Genomic DNA, 23,713 nt, shown 5'->3' on the forward strand with positions numbered 1-23,713 from the left:
TTCTTAGCACTTCATTGAAAGAAGCTGCTGTTGAGATTAATTGGACAAGAATTACTATAACTGTTTTAAATTCACCTTTATTCATGTTAAAGGGCCTTCAAATACATAGTCTATCACAAATACTGTTTTACCATCAAAATTAATTTAATTTAATTTAATTAGTAAATATGACCCTAAACAAGAAAAATATCCACAATGGTTGACCTGTATAAACAATTAATGAAACACATAAAATAACAAATAAATGTCTTTATATTAAAGGCACATTCATGTTATATGGGGATAACATTTGCTTTTCTTGATTATAATGTAACAAACAAGTTAAATACTCATGTTAACTAATTTTAACAAAAGGTATAGTGTAGGTAATAATCAATTTTCAGGATTTGTCATTACTCTAATTAATAAACAGGGTGAATATTCATGCCTTTTACTCTACCTTCATTCTTTTAGAATTTTCAATATTTTCCAACAACTTCCTCTCTCTCTCTCTCTCTCTCTCTCTCTCTCTCTCTCTCTCTCTCATTAATCTTAACCCAAGGATATCTTTTCCATTTAATACTTCAGAGAAGAAGGGAGAGGAAGAGAGAGAAACATCAATGATGAGAGAGAATTATTGATTGGTTGACTCCTGCATGCCCCCCCACTGGGGAACACACCCACAATCCAGGCATGTGCCCTAGACTGGAATCAAGCCTTGCACTTTGCAGTCTGCAGGGCACACTCTATCTATTGAGCCAAATTGGCTAGGGCTCGGTTGATTTTTTTTAGAGAATGGAAAGGATAAGGAAAGACAGAGAGAATGAAACATTGATATGAGAGACACATCAATTGGTTGCCTCCTGCATGCACCTCAACCAGGGCAACAACTCTCTTTTAATGTTACACCTCTGTTATTTTGTTGCTTGACTCTATTAATGTTTAACTGACCTTAGTTGTCCAGCAATCACACAAACATTAGCACATTGATCTTTCTGAGGAACAGGTCCTTCATGCCATTCCTTTGATCAAAACCCTCCACCGAGTTTCTATTGCTCACTCACCAAATTGTGTATCAATTCCTTAACCTTGTGTTGAATATCCTTCACAATCTGGTTCCAATTTATAATATTCTGAATTACTTTATCTATCTATCTATTTATTTAATATTTATTCATTGAGTGCTTATTAAATAGCAAGTACTGTGTGCTAAGCCCGGAAGAGCAAATTATAAGCAAAACAAATATAGTCTCTCCTCAAAAATGTCATAAACTTTGGTGGTTGGACCACACATTATTATAATGATCACACTGAAACAATCATAAAATGACTAATGTGATATTAACCGCAGAATTTCAGGCACAATGAAATAATGTATTCATAGATTCTGACTAGAGAAAGATGGCTACAAATTCTTCTCTCAGTGAGTCATGAATTATTATGAGAAATGAAAGTGAGCATAGGGTGAACTAAATAGAAAGAGAAAGCATTCTATTCAAATATAAAAAAAAAAAATTTTTTTTAAATGTCTGTGGACCTAACTGGTTTGTCTCAGTGGATAGAGCATCAGCTTGTGGACTGAAGGGTCCCAGGTTCGATTCCAGTCAAGGGCATGAACCTTGGTTGCAGGCACATCCCAAGTAGGAGGTGCGCAGGAGGCAGCTAATCCATGTTTCTCTCTCATTGATGTTTCTAACTCTCTATCCCTCTCCCTTCCTCTCTGTAAAAAAATCAATTAAAATATATTTTAAAAATATCTGGCAGAGTGTGGGATGAATCATGTAAGAAATTAAAACAAAACATTGCTGCTTCGTTCAGATCAGAGATGAGGTTAGACAAGTACGTACATTGGGAACCAGGTATTCAGTGCTTTGCAGGATTTCTGACTTTACTTCAAAACCAAATGAAATTAATTGAAGATTTTTAAATAGATGTGTGACATAATCATAATTGTATTTAGAAAAAAAATTATGGCTGCTATGGGAAATAGATTTGGAAGAAACAAAAATGAATATGTGTAGTGTGGTGCAGTTAGGAGGCAATTGTAGCTAAGGCTGGATAGAGATGATGAGTTTGAACTATAGTAGTTACTATGGTTATGTAGTTGCTATGGTTATAAAGAGAAATAAATAGACTTCAGAAATATATAAATAAAATCAACAAGTCTTCATAATATATTTGATTTGCTGAGAGGGTTATATAAAAATCAAGATTGATTCCTAGGGTTTTTGCTTAATTTGATGGAAGATGAAGTGATTAATTGCAATAATGAATATTGTGGGGAAAGCCCATCTTTCTCTTCATTTTGTAAACATGAATTTTAAGATGCCAGTGATGTATCTAAATGGAGATTGTAAGAATACAATTGGAGGTGCAGATCCACAGTCCAAAGTGGAGGTCTATGTTGGAAGTATTTTGGAATCATCTAAATATAAGTGGAAAATAAAAATATGTCCAAATGAAATTGTGTAGGAAGAGTATATGGAATGAGAATAAAAAAAAAATAGGACTAAGAAAAATCTCAAGTTTTCTCTAGATTTCATCACTGGATAGGAAAGATCAGCCTGGAGAGGTAGAGAGAAAGACAAGTCAGATATGTGAGGGGGGAAAAAGGTAATAAAGTACAATATACAGGAAGTAATTCAGGACCTTTAAGCTATTATATTCTTATTTAAAGCTATCTCAGTGGAATAATGGTGGTATGTGTCAGATTGGAGGAGTTTGTGAGTTTAAAAGAATTAAAAAGAGCTGGAAAAAGTAAGAAGCAATAATAAAAGACTTCATAGACATTTTCAAAGTCTCTGAAAAAGAAACCATAGAAAAAAGGAACAGATCATATATTTATATATGCAGTTCATGAAAGCTTTATTTTTAGATAAAAGAAGAATTGTACCTATATAATACATGAACATATTACCTTTTGGAGAATATGACTAAAGTTGGATCTTAACAAGGATATACCTTAAAATAGCAACTGGATTTCTAAGATTTAAAAAGTCTTTTGAGTAAAAAAAGGCAAAAGATCATAACTTGTGTTTCACACACTAAAAAATACAGATATTGCAATTTTCGTGTACTATTGGATAGTTTTGACAGTGAATACCCTAGTAATCACTGACCCAATCAAGACATTTGCCACCTAAAATTTTGTCATGCTTCTTTTTAGTTATTATTATCCACAATAACCACTTTTCCTGATTTCTATCACCATATAATAATTCATACAATGAAGCATATACTACTTCAAAGCATATACTACTTTGTGGCAGGTTTTCACTCAATACAATATTTTGGAGTTTTATTCATGTTGTGGTATTGCTGAGTGGTATTACATTGTATGAATATATCAAATGATTTATCTTCTTTTCTATTGTCAAATGAGTGTAAGTCACTTTTTCAAATAAATTCAATATTTTAGTGTCAATTACTACCAGTACGTTATTTAATTTAAAAACTAAGTGTCCACTTAAAACTTACACCATTATATCTCTAAAAAGTAGGCATATGTATTTTTTATTGTGGAAACACACACACAACATGAAATTCACCATTTTAACTATTTTTAAAGGGAACAACAGTTCAGTGGCATTTAGTACATTTTTATTGTCATCACCACCATCCATTTCCAGAACGTTTTATCTTGCAAATTGAAACTATATACCAAATCAAGCAATAACTCCCCATTTACCCCTTCCCTATGCCTCTAACAATTATCATTCTACTTTCTATCTCTCGATTTTACCTACTGTAAGTACCTCATGTGAGTAAAATCATACAGTATTTGTCCTTTTATGATTGGTTTATTGCACTTAGGTTTATGTCTTCAGTGTTCATCCATGTTGTATGATGTCCCCCATGTTGTCAGAATTTCCTTCCTTTTTAAGACCGAATAGTATACCATTAAAATAAAATGTAGTAGCCCAAATCAGTTTGGCTCAGTAGATAGTGTCAGCCTGTGGACTGAAAAGTCCCAGGTTTGATTCTGGTCAAGGGCATGTACCTTGGTTGTGGGCATATCCCCAGTAGGAAGTTTGCAGGAGGCAGCTGATCAATGTTTCTCTCTCATTGATGTTTCTTTCATATATATATATATATATACACATACATACATACATATATATGTATGTGTGTGTGTATATATATATATATATATAAAATTGATTTTTTATTTTTATTTTATTATTATTATTTTTTTTTACAGAGAGAAAGAGAGAAGGATAGAGAGTTAGAAACATTGATGAGAGAGAAACATCGATCAGCTGCCTCCTGCAAACTTCCTACTGGGGATATGCCCACAACCAAGGTACATGCTCTTGACCAGAATCAAACCTGGGACCTTTCAGTTCATAGGCCGACGCTCTATCCACTCAGCCAAACCGGTTTTGGCTCATTGATGTTTCTAACTCTCTATCCCTCTCCCTTCCTCTCTGTAAAATTCAAATTATATATATATATATATATATATATATATATATATATATATATATATATAGTATATTTTATTTATTCATTTATCTGTTCATGAACACTTGAGTTGTTTCCACCATTTCATTATTGTGAATACTGTTGCTATGAAAATGGATATATAAATATCAGGTTCAGTCTTGGCTTTCAATTCTTTAGGGTATATACCCAAAGTAGAACTATTAAATCATTGTATAATTCTATTTTTTAATTTTTGAGAAACCACTATATTGTTTTACTAGTATATAGCAGCTATACCATTTTACATTCTCACAAACAATTTCCAAAGGTTCCAATTTCTCCACATTTTTCCTAACACTTGTTGTTTACTGTTTATTTGTTTTTAAAAACAGCCATTCTAATAAAGTTGCAACCATTGTACTTTTGATTTGCAATTATCAGATGATCAGTGATACTGAACATCTTTTCATGTGTTTATTGGCCATTTGTATTTCTTTTCTGTAGAAGTAGCTACTTAAATGCCTTTCCCATTTTTAATCAAGTTATGTTTCTGTTGAGTTGTAGAAGTCCTTTATATATTAGTAATGTTTACCCTTTGCAGATACATTATTTGAAAATATTTGTCAAATAACTTTTAAGGATAAAAAAATCATGTTGACCTGATATTTCTATAAGGGAACATTTTATGCAGTAGAAAACAGAATAAAATGCCCAAGAATGTGTGAGTCAAGGATTTTGACCTGACAAATTGCCTTCAAGTATATATGTTTTACACATATATATAACATATATAAAGTATTAAACGTGTAAAAACTCAGAAAATACTATGTTCACAAAAGTGTCATGAAGAATCTACCAATGTATAACCTCAGTCAATCAGTGTTTATGATGAGTACAGAATATATTTAACTGTAGAACTGATATTAAAACAAACATGTACATTATAATGAAAAATAAAGTTAGAAATTATGTAAGTTAAAAACAATTACAAGTAGAAATAATGTAACTGATAAAAAATTAAACATTAGTGGGAAAATGGGGAGGAAGATAGTTTCCCTGATGACATTTGCCACGTTCAGTAGCTAAAGGACATAATTTTAGGTTGATTAGTCAGGTTTTAAAAAATATAGGTATAGCCCTGGCTGGTTTGGCTCAGTAGATAAAGCATCAGCCTGCGGACTGAACGGTCCTGAGTTCCATTCCAATAAAGGGCACATATCTTGGTTGCAGTCTCCTCCCCAGTCTGGACCTCTGGTTGGGTTCATTTGAGAGGTAACCAATCAATGATTTTCTCTCATATTGATGTTTCTGCCTTTCCTTCTCTCTTTCACTCTCCTTGAAAATCAATGGAAGAATATCCTCAGGTGAGGATCATCATCATCAACAACAACAACAACAACAAAATAAATAAATAAGTAAATACATTTAAAATAAAAATATAAATTTTATATATATATATATATATATATATATATATATATATATACACACACACACACACACACACACACACACACATTTAATTGTGCACAAATAAACAATCGGAAAGTTAAGACTTTTAGGGAGTGCTGTAAATTGCTTAACATTTTTAATGCACATTGTATCTTTGCTTAGATGGAAGGTCAAAGTCTATGTTTACACTAGGAATGCAGAGATTGTTAGAAAGGACAAAAAAACCAACAAACAAACAAAAAAGCAAACTAACCCATATTGGCATTAATAATAAAGAGCACCAACAAAACAGCAAAACAGCATCTAGCATGTAAGTGGATTTGTTGGGAAAGCATAGGAAAGAAGAGAAAGTTATCCTGAGGGCTTTGCTTGGAAAGTCAATATTCGAATGGTGATGCTTTTTGAGTTAAGATTAGCTTAAGAAGAGAGTTGAAAGGAAAGGTGAACATTTCTATTTTTCTAGGTTGATGCTGGTCCAATACTGGTGATGTCAATTCCAATTCCAAGTGACAGAGTAAGTGCAATACTCAATTGAAAGGACACATTTCAGGGACAGATATTGATCAGTTTGGTCTTCTGTTTACTCATAGAAAGAAACAATGTAGACAAGCCTCCAGAAAATAAATCCAGGCAACTACCAGAAATCCAGAGCAATGTGGTGTACCAGTATGGTGGGTGTGGGTAGAATTACCAATGTCAGGAGTGAAGGAAGGCTAATTATGTGGAAGTGAGTCCTGATGATTTCTGAAAACTTAGCAAAGGTTGGAGTTACAAGTTATGTGTCTGTAACTTCATTATGTTTCAACACTAGAATAAATTTATTCTAATGCAAATATATCACCACACTTCAAGAAATATTTTTAAGCTATGAGAATGAAATAATCAAGCTAATAACATGTTATAAAATAAATCTGCAGTGATATAAGAAAACTTAGAAATAAAGTAAGAGTTGCTGTTAATATCTACTCAAAATGAGGTGTACTAGCATATGACATAATATTAGGCAGGTGTTTGTATATAAATAATTCTCAATGTATAATAACAATTAGTTACACATGATGAAAAAGAACAGAGATATTAACTGCTTGCAGTGCTTTTATTAAGTAGGTATAGTGTATCCAGAGTTACTTAAATATTATTGGAGCTGTTATGAAGACAGAAATTTAACAAGGCATGCAACTCTTTATAATTCGAGGATAATAAGGATTTTGAGAAAAGAGGAATAGCTTACAGAAAGATAAAAACTACTGGCAAAACAATGAGTAGTTGTTCTATTTATTTATTCAAAACAAAACAAGAGAAAATAGGCTTACCTTGTAGACAAAGGAATTTACATTTTATGTAAGCTAAAACTAAGAATTTGGAGATACTGGTTAAATATCATTTTCTTTTGTTTTGTAAATTATTAAGTATAAGTTGGACTCCTTTTGTGTTTTAGCAATGCCAAATTACATAAGGCTAAACTGCATAAGCTTTCTGTCACATATTTTTATAGGTGTTTAAGTATATAAAGGCTTCTTATACCAACAGTGCTGAACAACTTTTCCATTTTAAACAGGAGACCAAATGATTATGAATTGTATCAGAAGAACTTGGTTAACTGCAGAGAAGAAATTCTTGTTGGAGAGGAGTGTTAAGCATAGAAATGAAATTCTTTGGGATCAGGTAATATTGAATAAAACACATGGAGATGCTGTATATCTAAACAATGAGTTAATAGGCATTTCACTGCTAAGCATGTCAGCCAGGTGTGCCCACAGAGTGTGGTTCAAACACTAATCACCATTGTATAGAGGACAGATGGGAGAGAGAGGGGACTTGTGGTATTAGGACCATAGAGAATGGTTTGATACAAATCTCCCTCCAAACAGGGAATCCTATGACTGATGAATGTGGAGTGAAACTTACTTACTAGCGACTTCATGTTAAGTTATAGGCACTTTTCTAACAACTTTATATGCATTATCTTCTTAATCATTCTAAAATCCTGGTGAGGAAAATGAAGAAAGTATTATTGGGTCGGCAACTAAGTAATTGCGGGCTTCACACATATATGGCTTCAGTTGAATTTTTAGGTTTGCAGACGTAGTACAAATGTAAAACACATTTTGTATTTGATAGTTGGCTTTTCAGCTGTTAATCAGTAAAAAAAGTTTTTTGATCTGTTTTGTAGTTTTTGTTTGGCGTTCGTTGAAAAATGGAAAATCAAAAGGAACATTTTCGTCATATTTTGCTTTTTTATTTCCGCAAGGGAAAAACGCATCACAAGCTCATAAAAAGTTATGTGCTGTTTATGGTGACGAAGCCTTAAAAGAACGGCAGTGTCAAAATTGGTTTGCCAAATTTCGTTCTGGTAATTTTTCACTCAAAGATGAAAGACGCTCTGGTCGTCCAGTTGAAGTTGATGACGCCCTAATCAAAGCAATAATCAATTCGGACTGTCACAGTACAACACGTGAGATTGCAGAGAAGCTTCATGTATCACATACATGCATTGAAAATCACTTAAAACAACTTGGCTATGTTCAAAAACTCGATACATGGGTTCCTCACAAACTGAAAGAATCACAGTTAACGCAACGCATTAGCAGCTGCAATTTGCTAAAGAAACGTAATGAAAATGATCCATTTTTAAAACGACTGATAACTGGCGATGAAAAATGGGTTGTTTACAACAATATCAAGCGGAAAAGATCGTGGAGCAGGCCAGGTGAACCAACTCAAACAACATCAAAAGCTGATATTCATCAAAAGAAGGTTTTGTTATCAGTTTGGTGGGATTACAAAGGAATTGTCTACTTTGAACTCTTACCACCCAACCGAACGATCAATTCTGATGTCTACATTGAACAACTAACGAAATTAAACAATGCAGTTGAAGAAAAGTGGCCCGAATTGACAAATCGAAAAGGTGTTGTATTCCATCATGACAATACAAGGCCACACACATCTTTGGTCACTCGGCAAAAATTAATGGAGCTTGGTTGGGATGTTTTGCCACATCCACCATATAGTCCTGACCTTGCACCATCTGATTACTTTTTGTTTCGATCTTTACAAAACTCCTTGAATGGTAAAAATTTCAATAATGATGATGATGTCAAATCGTACCTGATTCAGTTTTTTGCTAATAAAAAACAGAAGTTTTTTGAACGTGGGATTATGATGCTGCCTGAAAGATGGCAAAAGGTCATTGATCAAAATGGGCAATACATTAAAGAATAAAGTTATTTAGTTCCATGAAAAAATTGTCTTTGATTTTCTTTAAAAAATCCGCAATTACTTAGCTGCCGACCCAATATTTGATTTGTATTTTATAGAAGAAGGTATTAAGACTCTGAATATTAGACCTTTACCCAAATTCCTGTAGCAAGTGAAGTAGGTTAATCTTAATTCAGAGACCATATCCTCATTCATTATTCTATGTACTGACTCAATCATTATTTTGAAAATGCAGCAGATTTCAGTAAGTATCAATCAAAGAAGACTAAGTTATTAGACTATGTTAATTTGTTTTCTAAGACTGTGTTACTTAGAAAATTATAAATATTTAAAAAGTGTAATTTCTCATTAATAAATGATTATGTACACTAACTGATAAAATGTCTAACATCATTTTTATGTTATGCTAATTTTAGATTTAAAAAACCTTATTAAAATGCATCCATTATTTGCTAGAGTTAAAAGATTAGTCATTTCTCCTTATGCATAAAAAAATGGAATAAACCTTGTTTCTAATAACTTTTGAAGAAACTATGTGCTGGAGGAAAAACAAATTTCAATCATATAAGATTTACCTTTCAATAACACATTTGTGTCCTTTATTTGGCCTCCAGTAAAATATGATTATGTTAGATCACATTTCCTTAGATATATATAAATTAGACATATTGCACAATGGGTAGGAATTACTTTCTTCATGTTTCACAATAGCTAGAATTAATTGAAATTCTTTAGGATATATGAGGCCAGAAGTGTGTCCTGTTCATGGTATAGTAGGAAATAATTAGATCTGTAGTGAAGAGAAATTCCCAATTAAATCTTTTTGGGGAAAATGATTCTGAAATTAGCTTTAAGGAAATTGAATGGAAACAGATCATAGGCAAAATGTAATACTTATGCATAATATTAACAAGTATATTTTATATCTGTGTGAAACTATTTTATCTTCCTTAGAGTCAGGGTATAATTTGTGTGACATGTTAGAGAAAGTTTTAATATGTTAGAGTTTATATAGGACAGGTACCAGATTGACACAGAAACATTTTTTTATTTCATTTTATTGAGATATAATTGATACAGCACTGTGGGAGTTCAAGGTACACGACATAATGACTTGATTTGCATATACTGCATTGGGAAATTGTTACATTTCAATTTACTTAACACAGTTAAAATATCAATTATTAGATTCTGAAAATTGTGTTAATTAATACATTCTTTACTAGACCACATGGAAAATAGTATTTATGATCTTATATTTTTAAGTTGATTATTAAGATTTATAAAACAATATAGTCTTAAATTCACAAGAAACAGTATATATTTAAAATATCTGAAGTTAGTATATGGGTGTGAATGCCTCAGTTCTCATTTTATTGCCTTGTCTTAGAAATTCTAATATAACATTTTTCCTTTTATTATTATAAACATTTAAATAATATAGTTTTCAATTATTAGCTATATAATTCTTGATTTAATTGAAGCATTTTAGACTTAAAAGGGACTTTTCAATTTTATAAACAATAAAATTAGATTCAAAGAGGTTAAATAACTGGCCTAATTAGCAAGTCTTGTTGCTAGTTAGTGACACATTTGGAAATAAAATTGAATTCAATACTTCTAATCATATTTCTGAAGTTTGTACATGGAGCCCAAAATGCTTCTAGTGGGTAGCTACTTGCTTGCATTCATCTATACTTGGACAAAATTTCAGTGCACAATGAATAGAAAAACATTTTAAAAGTTAATTCGAGAGCATAGATACTCATACTGAGGTTCATCTTTCAGTGTTTTCCTGGATCATTATTGGCATTTGGTTATTTTGTGGAAAGATTATGGCTTATAGGTTTTTGCCATAATTTACAATTATAATTTACATAGTGCTTCCAGTGATTGGCAAGAAGGAGACCAAAGTGTTATTCACATGCAGAATTTCAGTCCTTGATGAGTAAGTTATTATTCATAAAAGGAAGCATTTTAAACAAATTGATTTTCTGTATAGAGCTTTAGCCCAAAATGACTTCTCTGTACAAAAATCAAAATCAATAGTTCTAAGCAAAGCTAAGTTAAATAATGTCACTGCTTCAATTTCACAATGGTTTTAATGTAATAAAGTTTCTTTGGGATCTTTCTTGCTGGTTGTCCTAATTTCAATAACAATCAATGCATATTTCATTATACCACTTGCTGCTGACACCAGAACCATAAGTAGAATTTACAGTGGGGGAGGCATATGTTATGCTTGTCAACCAAAGGCAGTATGCCTGTCATGCCTTGTCATCTATTTAACCAAAACACTAGTAAAACTCAATTCTATTATGATAATTAAATTCTGAATTTATGGATGTCATGTGAAACAATGAAAATTAAAAAAAAAAACCTACTACTATGAGAGAACAATATTTGGGTAGCTTTATATTAGTGCATAAAATCATAACTAATGATAATATTTTATAATGTAGGAGATGTAGTATCTCTAAAGACAAAGAGGGCTATTAGGGAATTTAGATTATTCTGACAATTCAAGCTTACAATGCACATTTGTTCCAATAACAGAAATATTTGGGGAGAGACTGACTGGTGTAAATAATTAGCTGGAAGAAAGAAAGGGAAATAGCATTTGTTAGGTACTTTCTCTGTGGGAGGCAGCATAGACACGCTATTTTACATATTTACCAACTAATAAAACAAGTATTTTAAACTCCTACTATGCTGGGAGTCAGATATGTAATCTTGGACAAGAAATAGATAGTTTATGCCATCACAGAACTTATAATGACCTTGCAATGGACATCCAAGTAGTCCCATTTTATTAAGAAAACAAGAGCTCAGAGAATTAAAATAACTTGTTCAAAGTCACACTGTTGGAAAATATCAAAAGAGGGTACAACCCAGGACTGTCTATCTTTAAAGACTGACATATTTCCTGCTGCAGTGCCATGAACAGTGTCAGGTGAACAGTGAGCATGTGACCAAATACATGATAATTAACATTCCTATTGAGGCCCCCTATATTTGGGGGGTTTAAAAATATTCATTTCTTCAAATCTTGATAGTTGTTTAAGTTTGAGTATATTTCATTATATTTCACTGTCACAGATAAAAGCTTTTTTAAAACTGTAATTTGCACATATTTTTGGAAATTAATTTAATAAAATATTCAATGAAAACAAAGATTAATTACTCCAGGTTTGTCAGCCAACACAACCAAGTGATGATTGTGGTTTTCTTTTTTGAAACAGTTGTTACTAAGACACAAATTCATATTAATTGCTTCATAAATCATAGGCCCAACTGAAAAATTAATGAAAACATTCTAACATGTAGATGTGTGAAAGTAAGCAAACCTAAGGCTAAAAACTAATACAATTCGCAAGCCTTTTACTTCTTTAGAAAACCTTTGGTGGCTCTCTCAATGGAACCACTCCCTAGCCTTTGCCCATCCCTTCCCCCAGGCCCATTTTCATTTCCTCTCTCTTTCTCTTAAGATTCAAGAGCCTTTCTTTCTCCAGTGTAACTTATTCCCTGAGCTCATTTCTTCTATAGCTCACTTTTTCTACCTCTGTGACTTTCTAAATCATCTTGCTCTTATAGTTTGAGTCTTGGCTCTGAATTCTTTCATAGCCAGAACCTAAGTACCAAGGTTGCTGAACCAAAGTCAGATCTAACCATTTTAACCACCAATAGTTGGAACCACACTCTTTATCAGGGGGTCCCAGGCCTCACCTGCCAGAGTAGCACACTTTCTACCCAACAATTCAGTCACACTGCACTTCTCATATCCCTGGGCAAACCCTGTTTGCTCTCACTCATACAGCTTCCTTAACTGCCTTCCCTAGCTAAAAAAAAAAAAAAAAAAAAAAAAAAAAAAAAAAAAAAAAAAAAAAAAAAAAAAAGGAAAAAGAAATTCTTTAACTCCACTATTAATGTCATTAAGAAATTAATTTTTAGTAAAATAATTCTTAAATATCTAGTGTTTTTTAAATCATAGGATGTTGTATAATTATATCATTTAAAAATAGTAGTTTTAAAATATTTAAGCATATTTGAGATATTTAGTATTTTTAGTCACATAAAATTATATAATTAAATCTCCCTATCTTAAACTATTTTGAGAAAAATTAAGCATGCATACTATGTTGAGTTTAGGTTTGGGAAATGAGTGTTATAAGGATATTTGAATGACACTACTTGTATAAGTTCCCTGAGTATTTCCAGTACAAAGACCAGTTTCCTCCCTGCAGCACTTGAGGCTGACTAACATATTTATATAACTGTTTATTGGGCTTTTTTTTATGTACCAGGCATTATTTTAGGTACTTGGAACAGAGTTGTGAACAAACAGGGGGTGGAAAATCCCTGCCCTCAGGATGCTTACAGACCTTCTTGTTTCCAGGAGTATGCAATTTTTCTTTTCTCACTTACTTCCCTTCTTGCAAACATTCTTTACATGTTAATGATTTCTGAGGATTTATTAACTTTCCTCTTTCTTATTTCCCTGTATAATATTATTGGCTTCAACTATCTCCTATGTGCTGTTGTTGCTCTGAATTTTATTTCTTGCTACCTTTGATCTCTTTATCACATCCCAGTTCCATGTGTCCAAGTGCTTGCACAGGTCCATCTGGTAATTTCAGTGTCACTTCACACACAGCATGTCCTGAATTAAAGTCCTGTGACCCCCCATTTCCCTTCCAAGGAGACTTTTTCTTGCCTTAGTGCCCCTTTCTTCCCTGTTAACATCATCACTGACCAAGACACCACCCAGGGTGACTGTGTAGTGTAAGTGATTAATAGTACAGGTTTATTGACTCAGGCAGCCTGCTTAGTAATAATATTGGCCACTGACTTGACCTATTGGAATTATAATTTGCTTATCTGTAACTTGGGGATTAAAGGTGCTGGAAAGATTGTCAGAAGTAATGTGGCTGAGGGTTTGGCACCGAGTAAAATACAAATAAAAGCAGCTTTTGGTATTAGTTTTCCTCTTATCTTATTTTTATAACTACCAATGCTCAACCCAACTTGTTTGCTTGGCAAAATCCTTGGATATTGTAAAGCCATGTGGTACGACTCCTGAATCTGAGTGGGACTGAGCTCCAAGCCCTCTAAAATTATTTCAGCCAGAGCATCTCTGATGTCAGGTGATTTGTTTAATAGAGTTTGGTTCTGAATTTTGATTGAAATGGATTCCACTGCTGAGTGCAATTTTACAAGCCAACGATGTTCTCCTACGGATGTTTCTTTGTTTGTCTATTCAAATCTTTTTCAAATACTACACTCGAAGAGCCAAACTTTCCACTTGGCACTAAATTTTTCCTTAGCTGAATCCTTTAAATGTGTGGCCCAGAACCCTGCAGATGAATTCTCCTGAGAAAATGTTTTGAAAGATAGAGACATGCTATGAAATATAATGGGCTGACATTGCTGGCTCTTTCTGATACTGCTTTAGTTAAATCAAGTTAGAGCAATGCCATTAATTAAAAGGAGGCTCTTTGTCTTTAAAGCATTACACACATTTGCAAAGGTACTGGTCTCCAACTGTAAAGTTTACAAAAAAAAAAAAAAAAAAAAAAGCCCAAAAAATGTCTGCATGAAGAGCCAGCCAAGAATAATAACTATCTTTTTTGACATATCAGTTTCTAATGAATGTGTTGTTTACTTTGAGATATCAGAGGCATGTCTATTAACCTCCAACTTTGTTGCTAGCGTGCCTGTAATATCTCTCTGTGCAAAAATAATGTATACAGAGCCAAAACTTACATGCTATATTGAAGATGAATTAATTGACAGATAAGTTTAATAGTTAAAATGAGTTATAGGCAGTGAGTAACTGATTTTCATATATATAGATTATGTAAAAATTTTAGTCAACTATATAGATGTGCATAATTGAACTTTCATTGTTTTTCTATTACTACATGCAATTTATTCATTGAGCCCCTGTTTCCAACTCACCCAATTTTCCACCAAGTAAACTCAAATTAGTGTTAGTTATTTCTGATTTTTAGTAAAAAATTATATTTATCTCTCACTGCTCCTCATATTATGCCCAAATTAGAGTCTAGATATAATGCACATGGTTAGGATGAAGTATGGATGGTGAGAATGCAGGAAACTTATTGACTATAGCAACCTTTGCCTCTCTGTGAGGAGATAAATCATAATGTCCTTTGATCCTTGGTCTCATTTCCTATAGCGTCACCTACTTTAACCCACAGTTGAAATTGGTTCTAGTTTCTATTATCCATACCACATGCACTCACAACATCCACTTCAATAGCCAATGGCCCCAAAGAGATTTTGTCTTGTCTGGTATCCCTCTCTGAGCTATTTTGATCTCATCAGGCTTACTAGAAAGCCTGGAAACATCCAGGAAAATTATGGAAGACTTTGGAAATTGTTTCAGGTCATCTTTGCCTAGACACACTTCTCCTTTTCTGCTTTTTTGCTGAAGATTCATGTTGGTATAAGTACCTTTCCTTTTTCTCTCCTTTGCTTTCTTACTGTCCTATTCTTATTATTTTTCACGTGCAGACAACTGGGTTTGTTTTTCTCTAGCCCATGGCACATAATCAATGGTACATCCAAAGCATTTCTTGTGTATAATTGATTTTTCTCTGCTTTCCCAATTTCACATTCCTATTTTTCCCCTTAATAAGGAGCCCCATTAACTGTGTTTTATATGTATCCTTATAAATGTCTATCCTGGTAAGATAAATATACTGTATTCTTGAATAGGTTTTTAATTTATGTAAATAGTATTATGCTATAAATCTTATCTTGCATCTATATATTTTCAAGTTTTAAGGCATGTCTCTGTTGCTGTAGGAAGATCCAGTTTGCTTTTTTCTCTGTCTCCTTCATAGTACGTATATATCCACCACACTACAATAGACTGAACTGTATGAAACTGATATTTTATTATAGTAAAAAAATGGTCAAATATTAGCAATTTCAAATGGTTCAAATTAAATTTATTCATCCCCCAGTGACAGACAAGTGGGCTGTGGCCAGTTTTTTGCAACCACAAGAAATGCATTCATTAGCATGCTTGTATATCTGGTGTATATGCCCAGGAATGAGTCTGTTGGATAGTGCTCACTCAATTTCACTAAGAATGGCCAGATTATTTGCCAGAGGCCTTCTCTGAAAGCTGCAGCGACAATTCAAACATCACCAGGTGGCAAGAAATAAATCCCTATTGCTCATAGACCTCTCCAAACTCATTTGGTGTAATTTACCTTCCCTCTGGCCAGGGCTTAGTCAAAAGATTCTCTGTTCTCAGTGGCAGGAGGCATGTGGATTAGCAACAACAACCCTCCCAAAACATATCTTGGTTAACATTACATTGCCTTTATTTAGAAAACTTGCAGTTTTCTAAATGTCAAAATTCTAAATTGAATTATTTTAGTCAAAAAGGTAGAACTGAGTAACCAAAGATGCAGCTGGAATTCACAGAGATGCAGTTGGAATCCCCCTAATTAGGAGATGAAGAAGGAACAAACTGTTTCCTTCTCCACTGCTTATTACTTTCTTCCTGTTGGCTTCATTTTCTCCTACTGTAGGCCAGCTCTTCCCATGCAGTGGAAAACACAGTGTCTCACAGCTTCCGAGTTTTATCCCATACATTTTTTTTTTTTTTTCCACCTGAGAGAGATTACCTCTGTCACTCAGATTCTTTTTTAGAAATCCTGTAGGAGCTCCCTGATATTCTCTACTTGGATCACTGCTCAATTCTGGATCACTCAGCTTTAGGCAGGGTAGGTATAGGTTCATATATGACCATGTTAGTTTTAACAGGGTTGTATGAATGAGGAAAGAAGTTCCAGAAGAGAGGATTGGCCAACTTAGATGCTGAGGAGGAAGCAGCAGTGTAAGGGGAATATCATGTGCCCCCACATTACTGGAGAAACACTCACCTAGTCATTGCCCCTGGAATGACTATTCTACCAACACATTTCTCTTGGTCTGTGTTTGACTTATTTCGCCTAAGACAACTGTAGTCTTCTTGGAGAAAGCTTTCTGGAATCTCTCTTAAAATATAGTATCTGAATAACTCCCAAACCAGCCAGAAAAGGGCCAGATTCTTTTGACCTTGAGCCTGCACAAACAATTGTTGAAACAGAGATTCATGGAAATAGTTTACATCACTGAGCTTCCAGAAGAGTTCATACAGTAACTTTGTAGGTTGGGAATTTTTTGCTTCAGGATACCAGAGTACTATCTATTTTCTATTAAATGATGAACTTTAAAAGTAGATAAGTCCTATTAATGCTTCTGTAAACTGTAATCCTTAGACAAAAGATTCAGGAAGAAAGATGATAAGGATAGTGAAGCAGGCATCAATGACCAGTTACTACACAGGTTCAATCTCCACTTATATTTAATAGCACAAATGTACAAAATGTGTATATTTTTCTGTCTGTCGTCTGTCTTCTGCCTTCTCTCTCTCTCTCTCTCTCTCTCTCTCTCTCTCTCTCTCTCTCTCAACTCTCTTTTTATGTGGCTCAGAAAAACCTCTTGTGGCCAATTGTGGGTTGAAGATAATTAGCCTTTAATTATCACCAGTTACATTTTCACCTGTTCCACTTGCAAATCCCCAGAATTCTAGTTTTCCAATTAGCGTACTCATCCTCCAACAGCAAGTGTAGGGAAATAGCCTCTCCCTTTGGGAACTAACCCTCCCTCAGAAATATTTTAAGTTATATTTTAGCTAGTATAAGAACACCCTTGAGATGATTGAGTTATTATTATTATTATTATTATTATTATTATTATTATTGCAATATCTAACTGCAGAATCTCAGATCAAATGTGTGCCCTCAGTGCAGTAGCTTAATCCAGGTAGATGTTGGGAATACCATCTCTGGGGCAATCAAAATAGTGACTATTACTCAAGAGGAGAAGAGAAGAATTACAATTCACTCAAATAGGCAAAACCTGATTTTCAATCTAAAGAAAGGTTTTCTGTTTTTCCTTTGTGGGTGGCATCTGAATAAAAAGTCAAATGCAAAATATCGAAGTGGGAAAAGAATTCCGAATCAGAATATTTATCTTCTATCAGCAATCTGAGGTCTTTTTAAAACATATTTCTTTATTGATTTCAGAGAGGAACGGAGTGGGAGAGAAAGAAATATCAATGATGAGAGAGAATCATTGATCAGCTGCCTCCTGCATGCTCCCTACTGGGGATTGAGCCAGCAGCCTGGGCATGTGCCCTTAGCCAAAATGGAACCTGGGGCCCTTCAGTCAGTAGGCCGACACTCTACCCATTGAGCCAAACTGGCCAGGGCAGTGGTTGGCAAACCATGGCTCACGAACCACATTTGGCTCTTTGGTCCCTTGAGCGTTCTAACACCACTTCTTCAAAATAGACTGTCTAAGGCCAAAAACCAACTTCTGCGAATGGGCCATGAAGTTTCAATCACACTGTACATGCACACCCATATGTGGTATTTTGTGGAAGAGCCGCACTCAAGGGGCCAAAGAGCTGCATGTGGCTTGCGAGCCGTGGTTTGCGAGCTGTGGTTTGCTGACCACTGGGCCAGGGCAACAGACTGAGATTTTATGTCATTCCAACAATAGATAGAAAAGACCTTTGGCTCACATTAAGGAAGGGGACTGTAGTATAAGCTTAGGAGAAGTAAAGTTGGAAAAAAAAACCCCAAAAAAAAACACTACCACATATGTCTATATATAATATATATGAAAAATCTCATAGAGTTAGGAAGAACTCATTAGCAGTAATCTGGGAAATTTAAAACAGAACACTCAATAATCCCTTGCAAAGGAAACAAGGGATAATTTTATAATTTTTGAGGTTTTACATCTTTTTGTTGCATAGTATCATATATACTTGATAGGAAAGCTATAGAGAAACCTTTGGAAAGGCTGTTCTGGTAATACATGCTCATTAGCATGCAAATCATTTATCAGGATGCAAATAATTTAACAATAATGCAGCCTGGGTCCCCAGAGTAAATAATTTCCATTTTCATTACTGTATATAATGCAAATACCCATAATATTTTCCTAGAAAATTACAGTACTTACATAGTACACTTTGATCTGACTACAAATTTTATCTCATTAATTCTCTACTTTAAAGCGGTAAATGAAAGAGGTTATTTCGCCAACTCACAGATGAGGAAATAGAAGACAATGGGTCAGCCTGATCATAGAATGAGTTTAATTCATATAGTATCCAGGGTTTCTAAGCTATTGATTGGGCTTACTGTTCACTAGTTCTTCTTCATGTGAATTTTAATCAACATGTCACACTTCATTCTAATTGCAGAAAATTTAAAAAGAAAATACAGTTAATGTGTTATTTGGCCCAGTATCAAATACTGTACTTTGAAAATTCTGTATCGTACTTAAATAAATAAATCTCAACTGTGCAGTATGCAAGTCATGGAGACAAACTTGGGTGTGCAAAGAGTTATGCGTGATATTCCTTTTGAGTGTCAGGATTTGCAAGTTACACAAAGCAAATTCAGTGTAATAGTTTAATCCTCCAGTTGTTAGCCTTTTTTTAACCCATAAATTATGGGGAAGAAATAATATTACAGAAAGAAGGAAGAAATGGCAGAATCGAAAGATATAAAAGATAAAAAAAAGAACAAAGAATTAAATAGTACCTATTTTTAGCTGCTTGATTTATTTGCTAAGCCCATATAATCTATTAATTTTAAGTGAGAGAGTAATTTGCCTAAGAAAATTAGAAAGTGAAGGTTAATATGGAGTCTTACTATTTGTATATTTTAAGAATATGCTGCTATTGATTTTAGAGAGAGACAGAGAGAGAGGGACAGATTGAAATATGACAATTTTCTGCCTCCTGCATGCCCCCTATTGGGGATCAAATCCACTACTCATGCACCTGACTAGGTGCTTTCTTGGTGCACTGGCCAGGGGTTATTATTTGTATTAAAAAATTCTGCAAAGGGGATTGAATGTCTCTGTTTTCTACACTATTTCCCACGTGGGCTCTACAGGTACTTCCAACATGGATGAGAGCAGATTTGCAGTTTACCAGTATAATCACCTTGCATTTTTGGTCACCACTTTGGACTTCATTGCTTATCCATTACTTTCTCAGTAAAAAGGACCAATCGTTTTTTTTCATTGTTATATATCCCGTTGGTTAGGCCTCTTGATGCTTTTGCTCCCCAGAAACCAATACCTTTGGTGTCTGGCATAATGTTTTTAGCCAGTCTTTGAAGCAGAGGTTCCCAAGCTTCTTTGAAAATGGTTTCATTTATCTTTTATTGCATCATAAAATGCCTTGAAGTTCTCCAAGCAAACAGTGACCTTGACAAGTAGAGACATGTTTCTCTACATCTCATGCCTCCAAAGAAATTGACCTTAAGTTCACATTAAGTATCCAATATGTGACTTTGAATACTTTCTGGTGAGTTAGACTGTTATTTCCTGGAGTCATTAAACTTGATATATTTGGACAACTGAGACATCTTGTCCAGTTGACAACAGCAAGAATTTAGCTTGGAAAAACAATGGCTTGGCCTCCAGTTCCTGATGCTAGAAAAAGCCCACCATCTGAGAAGGAGATTGGTCATCAAACTTAAGTGCAACAAACCAAGGTTGAAGGGAACATTATTCACACTGAATGGAGAGTGGATAGGGCCTCTGGGGTTGTACTGTACTGGGGCAACCCACACTCAAATTTAATTTTGAAGGACACAAGCAAGGAAAGGAGTAATTAAAGCACCATTTAGAATTCTAGGAGAGTAATCAAAGAAGGAAATAATTGCAAAACTGCAAGTCCAACCATGAGATAGTAAATCCCTGAATACGGGCTCATCAAAGTCAAAGATTCTTCTTTACATTTATACATTTCTGTAACTTGCCCTCTAACATGTGTTAGGCAAACAGGAGATACTCAAGAGTATGGCATTATGATGAAATCATAAGTGGTGAGTTAGTTTAGGGTAATAGTGCCTTTGTTGTATTGTAACTATTTTGATCTGCCATATTAGATCTTTATCTCCCAGCAATTGCTTTTACCTTTACGTTGAAATGTATGTTTGTGTGTGGAGTGGAATCCATCAAGTACTGTGCTCCTATCCAATGTTATATATATATGTGTGTGTGTGTGTGTGTGTGTGTGTGTATATATATATATATATATATATATATATATATATATATATAGTTCATAATAAAGCAGAACAAGGAACAGAATATTTCTTATTCTCAGAGGAATTGTTTGTGTGCAGGGAGACATTCATGAAAGTAGGCCCAAAACTTGATGAGAACTATACTACTACTACTGTCTCCAATTTATTACTCACCTATTACATGACAGCTATTGGCATTTATTACTTACATGACCTCACTTAATTATCACAAAATTTCTGAAAATTAGGGCTCTGGTTCCCAAAGAGTGCATCAAGCCAAACTCAGAAAGGTAAAGGGCTATAATTCTTGATGGAAATATAATGACATTAGTTGGTAACTATACAAATCAGTATCTAAGGATAGTTCACAGTTTTGATAGTAGACTGCTACAAAGACATTATATCTTTCAATGACATATCTCTGTGAAGCTGGATTTCTAATGGCTATGATCAAAAACAAACAAACAAACAAAAAAAAACAACCCACACAAAATTCCATGTGGAGTAGGAAATGATGGTGGCAATATCCACAATCTTTGAAATCAAACTTTAATTTCAAAGTTTGAGAAGTTATACCAAAACATACTAAGTTGTTAGTATATATATATATATATATATATATATATATATATATATATATAGTTATAGTTATAGTTATAGTTATAGTTATAGTTATAGTTATAGTTATAGTTATAAATGTTAAATTTTTCTAATTTATAACTAGTTTATAAATAGAACTTATTAAATGTTTCTTTTGGCCTAAGAGTACTGTAAAAAATTTTACTAAGATGCTAAGGGTTCCTTGAATGTAGAATATTCAAGTTGGTATGTAATATGTCAGTTAAGAATGCCTTGGCTACTAGTAACTGACTCTGAATTTTGGTCATTAAATAATAAAGTGGAGCTGAAACTAGTTTGGCTCAGTGGATAGAGCCTCAGCCTGTGGACTAAAAAGTCCCAGGTTTGATTCTGGTCAAGGGGATGTACTTTGGTTGTGGGCCCATCCCCCGTGTGAGGTGTGCAGGAGGCAGCTGATCAATGTTTCTGACTCTCTCCTTTCCTCTCTGTAAAAAATTAATAAAATATATTTAAAAAATAAATAATAAGATGGATTTTTTTTCCTCATTTACTTGAAGTATGGAGATAAGCAGTACAGAGCTATTATGGCCATTCAATAATATAATAAGTGCTGTTTTTTTCTGTTGTTCTAAGTTGCCCCATCCTCAGTATGCTATCTCTTGCTCAAAATATGGCTGCTTTTACCCCGGTACTGCATCCTTGTTTAAGGCAAGAATAAGGGAGAGCAGGAGCAGCCAGTGATATCTCCCTCTAAAATAAGGCAAATAAAAGCTCTCCCAAGAGCTGCCAAGCAGATTTTTATTTATATATGATTGTGCACAACTGGGAAAGAGAGTGTTTAACATTTGTAGTATCCTATAGTGGAAATGAAAGAGGGGATTGGAAAACTTCCTTAGTCTGCCTCATTTAAGTATTGTCATCTCCAGGGTTAAGCTGTTGTCATTAGAAAGGATTAATCCTACAAAAAAGTTGACCTGGGATTACACTCAAATTTTCCTGTTTCCTAAGCGTATGCTTTTTAAATTATGATTGGGTATAACATGTATTTCTTTTTAAACTTCCCATCCATAGTAGCCTCTTCTGCCTAAAATTCACGACCTCAGTTTTTGGGACACCATAAAGTTAGTTCCCTGTGGGGAAAGAACACATTACCTAAGTATGTAGGGCCAGAAACCAATCATTGTCTCACTAATAGAAAGAGGCTGGTCAACCTTGAAGCTCTGAAAGGTCAGAGCCAACCACACCCTATCTAATTGAGACAATAGTAACTGAGGCAACTTCCCCATCTTGTAATCATGTAAATCCTTACTGATATGATAATCCACTTATTACCTGCCTAAGGGCTATGGGTGTTTCCCAAAGCTGCTTAAGGGTAATGGGTTATCCCATAGCAGCCTCAATAAAAGGGATAGCAAGGCCAGACCCTGGAGAGTCTTCCCACTAGAGGTTGACTCCCGCCTGGCCCCCCATTTGTCCCAAATTAACTCTTTTCTAGTCTCTCTCTTCATTTTAGTGTGTGGCCTCCTCCAGAAACCAGACCCTGAGTGGACCCTAATCATGCGGGCCCTGTTAAAAGTTCCCACGTGTTGCATTAGGTAAGAGCTTAGGAGCTCTGAAAGGCAAACAGCAGCATTTTGGTTTTGAATGACGGGAAAGAGAAAAGTGTTACCTCACATGAAAACTGGTATAATTCCATCAGTGTACAGGAAAATCCAGCCTAGCAGCAGTTTGAGGGATGTCATTGCTTTGCAGCTATCTCTTGCTACCCACTGTGCCTAGATTCTGTAATGCCCAAGTGTCATAAACCCCAAAGACTACCAGGGAGCCGAATCCAATGCAATTGCAGAAAGCCTGTATTTATTTCGGACTAGTCCGAGCTCAGTCCCACTTACACCAGCGAGGGCATGGGGAGA

Source organism: Pipistrellus hanaki (assembly GCF_964339955.1).
Source record: "Pipistrellus hanaki genome assembly, chromosome: 2".
Classification (NCBI taxonomy): Eukaryota; Metazoa; Chordata; class Mammalia; order Chiroptera; family Vespertilionidae; genus Pipistrellus; species Pipistrellus hanaki.